At 34.7% G+C, this 13,067-nt stretch overlaps 1 protein-coding gene across 1 annotated transcript in view; it reads left to right on the top strand.

The window, feature by feature from the left end:
• The first annotated feature begins 1,515 nt into the window (after positions 1–1,515).
• Positions 1,516–13,067, top strand: part of Cbs (Cystathionine beta-synthase) — a 28,468-nt gene continuing 16,916 nt past the window's right edge. The window contains exon 1 of the mRNA XM_065349944.1: positions 1,516–1,769. The gene's annotated coding sequence lies outside the window, so the exon portion shown is untranslated. The remainder of the gene's footprint in view (positions 1,770–13,067) is intronic.

Here is a 13,067-nt window from a genome sequence, read left to right as displayed (position 1 = left end):
TTATAGTAACAAAATTAGTACCTAGTTAGATGCACAGGTAGGTATAGTGTAAACTTTGACGTAATATAAAACTCTCTGCGGCGAAGAAACGTATACTTTTATTTATTTACATTTGATAAACACGACAAAGAAAAAAGATTAATTACACCGAAGCGAGATAATTTTAAAAGCTCGACTCGATGTAAATTTCGTAACGAACTTAGCACTCGAACACAGAGTTTTTATTTCAGTTGCGGGTTTCTTTACAATTTTTTTTCCTCCCAAATAAAGTAATTTGTACTGTATAAAGTGGCGAGAGTGAGGAAGAGAAAAAAAAGCAAAGCAGGAAAATGATAGAGGAGTATATAAAAAGGTCACTGGGTATTCAATATGGCGAAAATTAGTTAGCATTAGTCGTGTTGTACTCGTATTCGCCATGGTAATGGTATACGAGTAAGTAGTTGGTATATAAAATGAGATAAAGCTGTACTTGTAGGCCGACGAAAAGAGATATTGGGTAGAACTTTGAACTATTAGGCGTCGCGAAGAAAAGTTCAATAAATTAAATAAAGATTGATAAGAAACAATGGGTTCGGGTTAATCGAAAAAGTTAATCTTTCTTCGACTAGGTACTTTATTTGTTATCTTATTGTTGGCTACTGTAGTTGTTACTGGACGAGTGGGTTGGTATAGGTATCTAACTTTACAAGTAATATGAAACCGTGCTGTGGTCTTTTAATTAAAAACTGCAGCAACGAACGATATGTGCAACCGAAAGTTGAACTTGTTGTGAAAGAGCCAGGGTATTGGATGCAGGAGCCAGTTGCAAAGGCACACTGTAAAGAGATAATAAAGTTGGCTTAATCAGTACTAATCGTGTACGTTTGTTGGGTACATTATAACTCGCTTAACGCTATAAGAGAGTGCATAATTAAAAAGGTCGAGACGCCGGCCACCATTGCTTCGGGTTTATTGAGTGGAAAAGGTATCACGTTCGAATACCTAGCTCTCTCGTTTCACTTCACGTTACCTATACATTTTTTAAAAACACCGTTGCTTTTGCACTGCACACACAGTATAGTGTAATCGTAAGTGAAATAGCACAATGTGGAATTAATTATAACCTGGTTATGGAAAGGTATATGGCACCTACGTATATATTTGAACGAACCCACTTTTGAAAGAGAAAAAAAAAATGCTTCCTGAAATGGATGATAAAAAAAGGCGTGGGCTAATTGATTTTTAATTTAAATACCGAGTAATTATTATTCTAAAAATACACCAAGCTCCAAGGATGAGGAGAACTGGGTCATATTCAATCGAAGGGACCAATTCCACAGCATGAGAGCAGAGAGGTACTCGTACAGGTACAATGTGAGAAGATTTTACGACTGTACGTATGCCTACGTCGAATACACGTGAGATGCTGTCTAACAAAAGAAAATCTGGAAAGGTAACATACTCCTCTCGCTCCTCTCTCTCTAACTCCTAACATCGGACGATTAACGAGAGAAGGGAGACGATGCCAGTTAATTTGCATCTCTACCACATGTTACTACATTATAGGTAGAGGCAGACACACTCGTACCTATTTGATAAAAACGAAACTGTGTATTTTTGACGTTAACAAATAGCACGTGAAATGCACAACGGTGATTAATATTTTTCATACGTGTTGTAAAAAATCGAAATTTTTACCTTCGATACATTTGTGCCGTGTGGTTTTTTTTCTCCTAAGTACGTGTTGTAGTTGAAAGGTGTCCACGTGGTACATCGACCAGATCATAGAGGTATGAATTGCGAAGTTATCTATGAATATCTACTATTCTGATTACCAATGTGTAAATTTTTTCTACAAAGTACATATAGCCTTAGGAGTTGTTCGATTATTTGCGCATTTACCTATACTGACTGTGAAGAAAAAAATTCGTAACGTTTGAGTACAGGCAGGCAATTTATCTGCTAAAAGAGTGAATGAGAGACTATACTACGAGTGTTTCTTTTTTTAATGTTTTTTATTTTTTTTATTTTTCATACTCCTCAGTCTGTTTGGTAGCAGCTTTAGACGTCGGTTTTTGAATTTTTGTTCAAGTTTCGCCTTCGCTTCGTTTTAAATTAATAGCATAATTCGGAAAATACCCCAGAGAGATGGAAATTGTTCACCGGCGTTGTTTTAATATAAAAAGGAATTTTTTTTTCAAGCCAAGTATAACGGTTGTGGATTAATAATTATTTGCTGATAGCTTCAGGTGGGGCTGGAGGATATGAGAATTTTTTTCTAAACGAGTAATCACGATTGATATAAAGAGGTTTTACATTGTTTGACTCGAAACGTGTGCATTTTTTCACTGAATTTTTTTTTTTGAATTGATAAAGAATCTAATTTCTCGAGTCTTATTTTTTTTCAAATAGGAACTTTACGAAGAAATTGCGTGGGTAGATGACGCCAACGGTGGCGTGGTGTGGTGGAATTTTGCGCCGTGATAAATTTTCAAGGTTGCTTCGATGGAAAAAATTTTTCGAGTAGAAATAATCTCGTAAGTTGGATGAGGGGGGAGGTTAGAGGGAAATAAAATCGCAAGGTAGCGTAGACCGAATTTATGAGATTTTATGGAAGATATTTATTGAGAAAGAAAATCGATCTTGATGTAATCTCCACTTGAGATGGGTGGTTTGAAGTGATTATCGTGGTACTTTTTCCATTAATTGTGCACCTGGGATGAAATTTGAAGGAAACCTTTTACCTTTTGGCCACAATAAAGTCACCAATTCCGTTCAACTTTTTACTGGATTATTTAAATTATCCAAACGAAATATTAAGAGTCCTTTTTGTGAATATTCAAATTTTTCAAAATGGGTACCATTGTCCAAAATTTGCATAAATTGATGAAAAAACCAAATAACCAATAAGTTGATGAATTTTTGACAATTTGACATTATAGGTGTGTCAGGCTTCCGAAAACTTGGAAAGAATCCGGTTGACTACCTGATATTAATTACAAAATTCTCGATATTTTATCAGAGTGCTCAATGTTTATTCTCTAAAAAGTTTGGAAAATCGAAAAAATTCAGGAAATTTCACACTTTTGGGAAAAGTCATAAAATGTTAAAATATTGCTCAGAAATTCTTGTTTTTTTTACGTAAACATCTAAAAAATACATAAGTACCACCTATTAATTTTTTCATTTTTGTCTAAAAAATTATATATTTTTTTTAAATTGACAAATAGGTAAAAGCCCTGTTCTTTGAAAAAATTCAAAAATTCCGTTTTTTTGCTTCAGGTTACTGAAAAAAAGTCCAACATTCTCTCATAATTGCCAACAAGTTCACGTATTCAGCCACAATTGCCAAAGAAAGTCTCGTTTTTATAAAAATTATCAGAAAATGTCACCCCCCCCCCCCAAAATTAGTTATCAGAAAGTTCTGTTATTTTCCAAAATTGTTAATAAAGGTTTCGCCTATCTTGTTTTCTGTCAAAAATGCCACAAAAGTCCGATTTTTTTACCATTATCGAGAAAAGTTCTATTTTTTGCTAAATTGTAATAGTACCTACCTACTTATTTTTTTGTCAAAATCGTCCAACTCAAAAGTTTTAATTTTTGTCAAAAAAGTTCTGTTTTTTGCCAAAACTACCAAAAAGATCCTGTGTTTTTACTAAAATTGTCATGAAGTGCTGTTTTCCATTTCAACTGCAATTAGAAGTTTTCAAAAAAAATCCTGTTTTTTTCTCCAGAATTGTCGAAAGGTCCTGTTTTTTGCCAAAATGGTCAAAAAAACATATTTTTGTCAATATTGTCAAAAAATCCCAATTTTTGTCGAAAAAGGTTCAATTTTTTGCCCTAAATTTTAGAAAAACCTTATTTTTTCTCAAGTTAAAAAGTCCCAAAATTTTTACCAAAATCGTCATATAATCCTGTTTTTTTGCCAAAATTGTCAAAAAGTCCTGTTTTTTTTTGCCAAAATTGCCTTAAGAGGTCTGTTTTCTATTCATGTCAAAAAAGTCTTCTTTTTGCCAAAGCCAGTTTTGTTTATTTTTCTTTACATCCATTTTGGGAATCACTTTCGAAGTACGTAGGCCTATAAGTAATAAAAAGTTTTTTGGCTATTTTTTGACACCAGACAGTTATCGACTGAACCACTCTTGAAATGTTATAATAAATGCCCCAAATACGAATCCGTAGTTGGTTAACCCAAAATCACCATTCTTTGGGCTCCAGGGGTCCCCAAAGTGGAGAATAAAAAAAGAATTTTTGGAACCACTGAGTATTATTTTCAAAAACTTTTTTAGCGTAAAATACCTATCTGTTTGAACCTGATAAACATTATACGAGGCAATTTTTCTATTTTTGACCCTCGGGGGTAGAAACTGGAGGGTTTTAATTTTTGGAAAATTTTGAAACCACCATTTTGAACCTACCCCTTTGAAGTCCGCTAAAAAGCTTTTTACAGATTATTAGTATTCAAAAGACCTCCATCCTACCAAATTTTGAGCTCAATAAAACGTTGCGCTGATACTCAAAAATCCAATTTTCCAATTTTTTGTAATTTGGATATTTTGAGAATCCCTGGAAGACTGGAAACCTACGATTTGCGCCAAACGTAACGTTTTGAGACATATATTCAATTATCTAGGTGAAAAAGTTTAATTAAGCTTCCTGTATATTCGTAATTTTGAACCCTCTTTTTAGAGCCTCCCACTTTGGGCACCCCTAAAAAAGGTATTTATGCATATTTTTTCAAATAAATTGAAGAATTTCCATTTGAAACACACTAGCAAGTGCTCGATAATTTTTCATTCAATTTTTTCTGTAAGTTTCATAATTGAGGTTTTTTGGGTCAAATTCTCCGATTTTACTTCATTGAAATCGTGAAAACGTGACTTCGACGTTTTTTGGAAGAGTAAAAATCTCAGAATTCGGCACAAAACGGCTCAAATATAAAAGTCACAGGAAAGATCAATTGAAAAATTATCAGACACTTGCTAGTAGGCCTATGTTTCAAATGAAAATTCTTCAATTTATTTGAAAAAATATGCATAAACACCTTTTTTAGGGGTGCCCAAAGTGGGGGGCTCTAAAAAGAGGGTTCAAAATTACGAATATACAGGAAGCTTTTAATTAAACTTTTTCACCTGGATAATTGAATATATGCCTCAAAACGTTATGGTGGTTCCAAAATTTTCAAAAAATTAAAAACCCCCAATTTCTACCCCCGAGGGTCGGAAATAGAATAATTGCCTCGTATAATGTTTATCAGGTTCAAACAGATATTTTACGCCAAAAAAGTTTTTAAAAATAATACTCAGTGATTCCAAAAAATCTTTTTTTATTCCCCACTTTGGGGACCCCTGGAGCCCAAAGAATGATCATTTTGGGTTAACTAACTACGGATTCGTATTTGGATATTTATTATAACATTTTAAGAGTGGTTCAGTCGATAACTGTCTGGTGCCAAAAAATGGCCTTATCGATTCTCCTCCTTTCTCAAAATTTTAAAATGAGTGGCACAGCAGCCACAATTTAAGACATTCTCAATTTAGGTCATACGTATTATTTTGAAGGCTACTTAATTTCGACAAAAGCGAGAACCAATATTTTTTTTTCAAATCTACGTTTGCAAATGGGTTGGATCGTCAACAATCCCCCCCCCCCTCCCTCAATACCAGAACGTGGAGAATTTTTCTCCAATTTATATCCATGTACCTATTTTAATTTGTTTCTTTTTTTTTGTGATTTGACGGACAATTTACTCCTTTTTTTCTCTCTCAGATTTTATCTACTCCTGTTTACAAAAAGTTACCCCTCACCCTGAAACTTTCAATGAAAATATTTCGTTTAGAAAATAGATAATGCCAATCTCATCTTCATCGAGTTTGTCGTGTTATTTCGAGTGAAAATTCCTTTTGTACGTGAACCAAGAGTATACTCGTAGATTCGGTGTGAAAGTCAACCTAAACACTAATAATTTTACATAAGCTCTATGATCCTTGATCCTATACTTATTCGAGCTGAGAAGCATCAACTTTATCAATTTACAAAAATCAACATCGTTTTTCTCGCAAATACTGCAACGTGCAGTGGATTTAACCGACCGAGAAATTTCTCTCTTAAAAAGATTTCCGTCTGAAAAGATGAAAAGATTTTTCACCTTTAAGTCTACGTCGAGCTCGTTATTTGCACAGTAGGTGTAGTTGCGTGCATTGCTTTTTGGTGACGTCATTAAATGCTCGTATAATCCAGAAATGCAACGAGTTTTGGCGTGTAATTCAAGCCTATGGTGATGATGGTGAAAGGGGAAGGAAGAAAGAGAAGTAGTCTATAGTTGATCGACATCGTAAGTCAAATTTTTATCACCTTTTTGAGCATCTGCTGGTAACGACAGCTCATTAAATTTTATTGAAAAGGCTGCAGCGTTATTGAGAGAATCATGCAATTACCTACGTAAATTTCTCCGCGTAATAATAATCGGCCTTATCATTTCTGTACGAAGCGTGTTCGTGTTTATCGGTGGTATTACAAATAATTTCAACTATTCATTTTTTTCACTATCTTACGCGTGTGAGGTTTTCTTTATAGCGATTAAAAGTCTGTTTTTTGCTAACTTTTTATCTAATTGTCAAATACCAAAAAGATAAGTGTAATTTGAAATATATATAGGTACGTCTCGTATCTTGAGAAATAGGTAGATCAAGGCACTTGACTTTTTTATGCATCTACCTCTTTCTTTTGCATCAACCTGTTAAAATAGATTGACCAAGTTGAAAATACAGATCCACATACGATTGAAAGGGAAAAAATTATCGAAGAAGAAAAGAAAATCGTATCTCGATAGAAATCTAAATCTTCCGAGCATAACAAAGTTCACGAACCAACGATCTTTATAAAGTGGTTCCTAAAAAAAAACTAAATGTTCCGTTTTGACGCTTTCATATACCTACTTAATGCTACAAAAACCATGAAGAAAATTTGATCGAAGTATTTAGGAAAGCTGCGGAAACCTAGTTAACTGGGGGTAATACCAGCGTAAAAACGTTTTACAGGGGTACTCAAAACAAAAAAATCGTCCCGCGGAGAAATTTCTCAAAGGATAATTCGCGAACAATGGTCGATCTTTGAACTTTAATAGGGTCGAGTGTCTTTAAAATGTTTGATTGTCATCAGTGATCTCTCGACTGGTGCATTTGAAATTTAAACAATCTTTACCTAAAACTTTGTATTAAAATTGTCAATTCCACGACTCAAAAGCCTTAACCAACGTCACCGCGTAAAACTTTTATCAGGGTATCCTAAACTATGTAATTGGCGTACAATGGAATACCTTTTAGGCCGCAGAATCAATACGTTATTGCTATTAAACAAAACCGATGTAGGTAAGTATAATAACCATCAAAGAGATTTTCATAATTTTACGAAAGCGTATTCTCATCCCTTTTAAAACTTCGTCGAAAGATAAACAGAAAAATAAGTCGGTTTAATAAGAAACTATCATTTTGTAAATATCGATCCTGGTATAGGCTCATAATGGAATTTTTACGATTTGAGAACATTTCTGATTAAGTATGATTTTGCGAAACTAGTTTCAAATTAAACGAGGAATTTGTAATTTGGAAAAATGTAACTTGAAACTGTCAAACATCACTTTAAAATTCAATATTTCACTTGTCAACTATAAAGCCTTTAACTAGAACTAATTACGTAAAGTTGACAGTGTTTCCTAAACTATTTATTGAAATTTAATTTCACTCAATTCGATGTTCGTTCATTTTAAACAAGTATTTATCGGCTGTTTCAACACGTAGGAGTAATATAAATTACGAGTAAGTGTAGGTTGGTATGTGTAGTAAATGAAGGTGAAATAACGCTGCAAGAACCACGTTGTGGTATAATGCATAAATTTATTAATTTTTAGAAAAAGGGAAAACATTTGAATGATAATTTTTATCACGTTTTGTGTTAGAATGTTTGTTCAGTTATTAGGTACTTGATAAAAGTAGAATGACAATTCCAAAAGGGTTTAAGAGATAAGCAGGTTCCCTGTGGATTTGAATCCAGATTATTTCTATTTTAGTGATTTTTTCCCACCATCAATCGTTCGCAAAATTGTTTAAAATATTGGAAGTACATATTTGTGTTGTAGGGGTTCTTAAAATTTACGAACGTAATGTACTTTAAAAGTAGTAGTGGGTTCTCGATTGTATGTGTATTTCTTGCATCTAGCTAAGCTTACGATTACAGTTGCTTACGCTCTTTAAAGTGACCAATGTTTTAGTTTTCAAATATTTAAACCCCCCCTCTCCACTAATCCAAATTATTATTTTTTATTTATAATAAACTAAATACAAGGACCACTCACATTCTTCTTCTCACTCCATTTAAAAATTTCAAATTTTGTGAAGTATTTCTGAAAATTTAAAGCTTTTAGTTAGGTACATCAAAACTTTGAGTTTCTAGTAAGTACATATGAGGAGCGATATTCCAAAACGCACTTAAGACCATTTTTTTCGAATTGCGTTTTTTGGCGCCTTCTGGTGGATAATGTATGTACCTTCATACCTACACTTCTAATCTACCCAAATACAGCGCAAATCCCATCTAAAAAGCCAATTTTTAAAAAAATTAAAAAATGAAAGTCCCGCCAAAACGGCCTTTATCCAGTGATTGTTGGAAATGTGTTTTAATTAAACAGCAGGGCTATTCCACGTTAATTGGACCAAGAAGTGGTAGGGGGTTCGGCGATTTTTTTGAAATTTTTCCTGTGGAAAGACCTTCCGAAGGGATGACCAATGGTGCAAATCGCATCCCTCTAGCCCATTTCTAAAGGCAGCCAGTTTCAGTGATCCTAAAATATCATCCATTTCAACAGTGGATTACTCAATAACCGAACCACGATACCTACCAAAATGGAACTTTTTCTCATAGTTAGGGTTTTGAAAAGCTTTTTGGTGATATCTTAAAAATTAGTGTTGCCCAGGCATCGTAGCCAAAAAAAGTGACTTTAGTGACTTTTATCAGTGAAAAAAGTGACCAAAAAAGTGACCAATTTTTTTAAATTCCAGCGTTCAGGAGAGCAAAAAATCGAAAAACAAAAGCAAAAAAACTTTCAATATCTCACCTAAAAATTATTACTTTATTCTCCCGCCTGGCCCCACCGGAAAATCCGTTTAAAAACAAAAATGTAAGAACGAGGAGTTCATTTTTTTATTTTTAAAATTTTAGAATTTGAATGATGTTTTTTTGAAGGAAGTTGATTTTGAAAATGAAAAAAGATAGGCCTAATCAAGTATTTTGAGAGGCAAAAAAACATGTTTTTTTGTAAGATGTTTATTTTTTGGCTTTAGAACTTGATTTTAAAAAAAATTCTCTTTATTTTGAAAAAGAAAAGAAAACAAACCCGAGCGAAGCGAGGGCAAAAGCTTTCGAAAATTGATGTTTCGAAAAGTAAAAATTTGTGTTCTTAAAATTCTGAAATTGTTTAATAAAGAAAATTGGCATAAAATCCTTTGAAAATGTTGTTTAAAAAACGAAAAAAAAAACAAAAAAGTGACTTTTTTGGAAGAAAAGTGACCAATAGTGATTTTTTGGTGAAAAAAGTTACCAAAAGTTACTTTTCGTGATAAAAGTGACTAAGTCACTATAAAAGTGACCGGCTACGATGCCTGGTGTTGCCACTTTATTTTGTACAAAAAATTAGCTCAAAAAGTTTCAAAACATAGTTTTCATATCGTTCGGACTCTCAAAAATTCTGAAAAAAATATATGTATTATGCACAACTTTTTATGCTGAACAACATATTAAAAAAGTGGCATGGTAACATGTTGCAAAGTCGATTTTAAAAAATTCAAAGTTTGCAAAAAAAAACGCGATTTTTTGATTCAAAACATGAAAAAAAGTTTTTATAGGTGAAGTTGACCCATGTGACCCCTATTTTTACGTATCTGTTGGAAAAGTTGAAAAACCCCTTTCACCCGATGAAATGAAAAACAACTTTTAAAAAAATAATCTCGACGAACAGTTGAGAAATAGCTATTAAAACATTAATCACTTTACATTTTGAAAAAAATTTTCAAAACGGCCTTTGTCAACATAGGTCACTTTCATGAACGCTCAGAGGCACTAATCAACATATCGCGTAAAAATTTATAAAGCATAGCACCAGGGAAGTGTTTGGGTAGGTAACAGAACAATCACCAATGCCAAATGTAACGTAACCTCTTACGTACCACGTTTTTTCCTTCTCCTGTAAAATTTCAAAAAGTGGACTAAGGGCGTTTTGGAATATCGCTCCTCATATTAACGCAAGTTTTTTCAAATAATTTTTCAAGAGTGAAACGAGGGCACAACATTTTAAAAAACTCAAGCATCAGAAAAGTGTTTTTGCAGAATTTTTTCAGCATGTTTATCCAAGAAAAAACAGTCTGTCTGTCTGTCTGTCTGTCTGGCCTCTTAAGGTCATTGACCTGTATATCTAGACTGTCAATATCACTGACCTCCTACCTGTTAGTCTCCCAAATTCGTTGGTCTCCCTGCCTAGACTTTTGAGATCATCGACCAGTCAGTATAGCTTACCAAAATCGTCTGTCTGACTATCTGATCTTTCAAGGCCATTGACCTACTTGTCTGTTCTTTTGAGGTTGTCTATGTGCTTGTTAAGCCTCCCGAGGTCGTAAGTCTGCCTGTCTTGAGCTCTCTCAAGGTCATTGACCCACCTGTCATGATTTCTTAAGATTATTCACCTACCAGTCTGGCCTCTTAATGATCATCTGACCGCCTGTCTAGCCTCCCAAGGTCGTATGTCTGCATGTCTGAACGCTCAAGGTCATTGACTCACCTGTCATGGTTTCTTGAGATCATTCATCTACCTGTCTGGTCTCTTATGGTCGTAGCTATGTGTCTACATAGTCTCCCAATGTCGTCTGCCTGACTGTCTAATCTTTCAAGGTCATTGACATGTATGCCTGACCTCTGAAGGTCATTGACCTATTTGTCTAGCCTCTTATGGTCGTCTGTCCGCCTGTCTGGCCTCTTGAAGTTGTCTATGTGCCTGTCTAGCCTCCCAAGGCCGTATGTCTGCCTGCCTCTCAAGGTCATTGACCCATTAGTATGGCTTACCAAGGTCATTTGTCTGCCTGTCTGGCCTCTCAAGGTCATTGACCCATATATCTGACTTCTCAAGACTATATGTCTTCCTGTTCGGTCTCTTAAGGTCATTGAACCGTCTTTTTACGGTTTCTCAAGGTCACCTGTCTGCTTGGCTGACCTCTCAAGGTCACTGACCCATCTATCGGACTTCTCAAGACTATATGTCTTCCTGTTTGGTCTCTTTTAAGGTCATTGAACCGTGTTTTTATGGTTTCTCGAGGTCGTCTGCAGGTCTTTCAAGGTTACTGACCTATCTGTCTAGCCTCTCAGAGTTGTCTGTCCGCCTGTCTGACTGATCAAGGTCATTGACCCGTTATCTGGCGTCGTAAGGCCGTCTACGTCTGTTTATCTGAATTTCAAATAGCTTCGAGTATTAGGCGTTGGAATCAACTTCGGTAGCCGAAAATTTAATCCTGCTTATAAGTTCGACGTTTCGAGTCGATAAATACATAGTACGTGTGAATTGAAAATTCTATTGATGTATTAAGAAGTGTATTTTCTTGTAATTTAAAGGTTTTAAATTTTTTTAGAATTCCAAAACCGTAAATTTTTGGAGAGTCGATTCGAGGAGATAGAAGAAGTTTTGTGTGATCGGTTGCAAAATGTGTTTTTTTTGGGGGGGGGGGGGGTTGAGATTTTCAACTTGTAAGATTATAGGTACATATACCTACACCTTTCGACCCGTTATCGCCTCAGATTTGCGATTCGCCCGCCTTGATCCATTCAAAATGTCGAACTTATGTCAAGATTAAATTTTCCATAAATTTTCAGTTGACGAAGTTGATTGATTACAATGCCTTCTGGAGCGATTTGAAATTTAGAAAAAAGTTGATTTTTGCTGGGTTCTATATCGGCTTGAAAACGGTAGCAATTGATTCGAGAGTCAACTTTAAGTAGGTACTCATATTTATATCATTGTAAGGCGGTCATCAAATTTTCATCTCTGTATTTACACTTTTTGTAGAAAATCAATACTTATACTAAAAGATGAGCTATTTACGCAATTTTCAAAAATTCGTCAAAAATCGAAAAATCAACTTGGGAAGCTCAAAATTTAGTTCTGAGACAGGGGGGATGTGGCTCCTTCAGTAAGTCAAATTTCAGCTCAATTGAAGTAGACCAGTTGCTAATGTTCCCTAATTAATTTCATCAACCAATTTTTAAACCTCTCACTAAGCACCTATGAAACCTACTTAATCAAAACATGCCACCCATCTGACCACCTCGAATCGACACCATTAATAAAAATCATCATCTTCAAATAAAAGTATGCAATGGGGACTAATTCAAACTACATGAATAGGTAAATTAGAATTTCCGCTATTACAATATTAAGTTCAAGTTTAAGAAAAGTGTCACGTCTGCTCGACAAATCTCACTGACTATATTAACGGTGTTCATTTCGTAAAACGAAATGACCTCTCAGTAATACACTACGGTTCATATACCTCGTTCTAATCAAGTCTATCACATTCAACACGTTCAACACGGTGGCTATTTCCAATCCACAGAGATAATAATTCTCACAGCAGATGACATTTGACTCTTGGCTTTTTGAAACTTAGGTATTGTATACAGGCTACGCAGACAGACTCTTGTATACCTCGTATATCATCATTTAAGGTCTATACGGGAGAATAAACCCTTCAGCGGATCTTTTCGGTCAAAGATTTTGATAGCGTCGATAACGATAAGTACGTATACTTATTTCCGAAGAAACTGTATTTCAGCCACTTTGGTGTAAATGCAACGCCTATATTGGTGCTAGTTTTGAGCCATCAATTCGGGGCGAGACTGCGGGGCATGGTACTTATCGATATACTGAAGCGAAAAAAGCCCTACAACAATTGCTTTGCCAGAGCAGTTTACCAATAGGCAATTATTTTAAGTCTTCTCGTTTTCTTAGAACTATTCAAATCATTATTCTCAACCATCTGATAATAGGTATA

Source organism: Planococcus citri, chromosome 2, assembly GCF_950023065.1.
Source record: "Planococcus citri chromosome 2, ihPlaCitr1.1, whole genome shotgun sequence".
In the NCBI taxonomy this organism is placed as follows: Eukaryota; Metazoa; Arthropoda; class Insecta; order Hemiptera; family Pseudococcidae; genus Planococcus; species Planococcus citri.
Note: the sequence above shows the minus strand (reverse complement) of the source record. Positions and strands in the feature narration are given on the sequence as shown.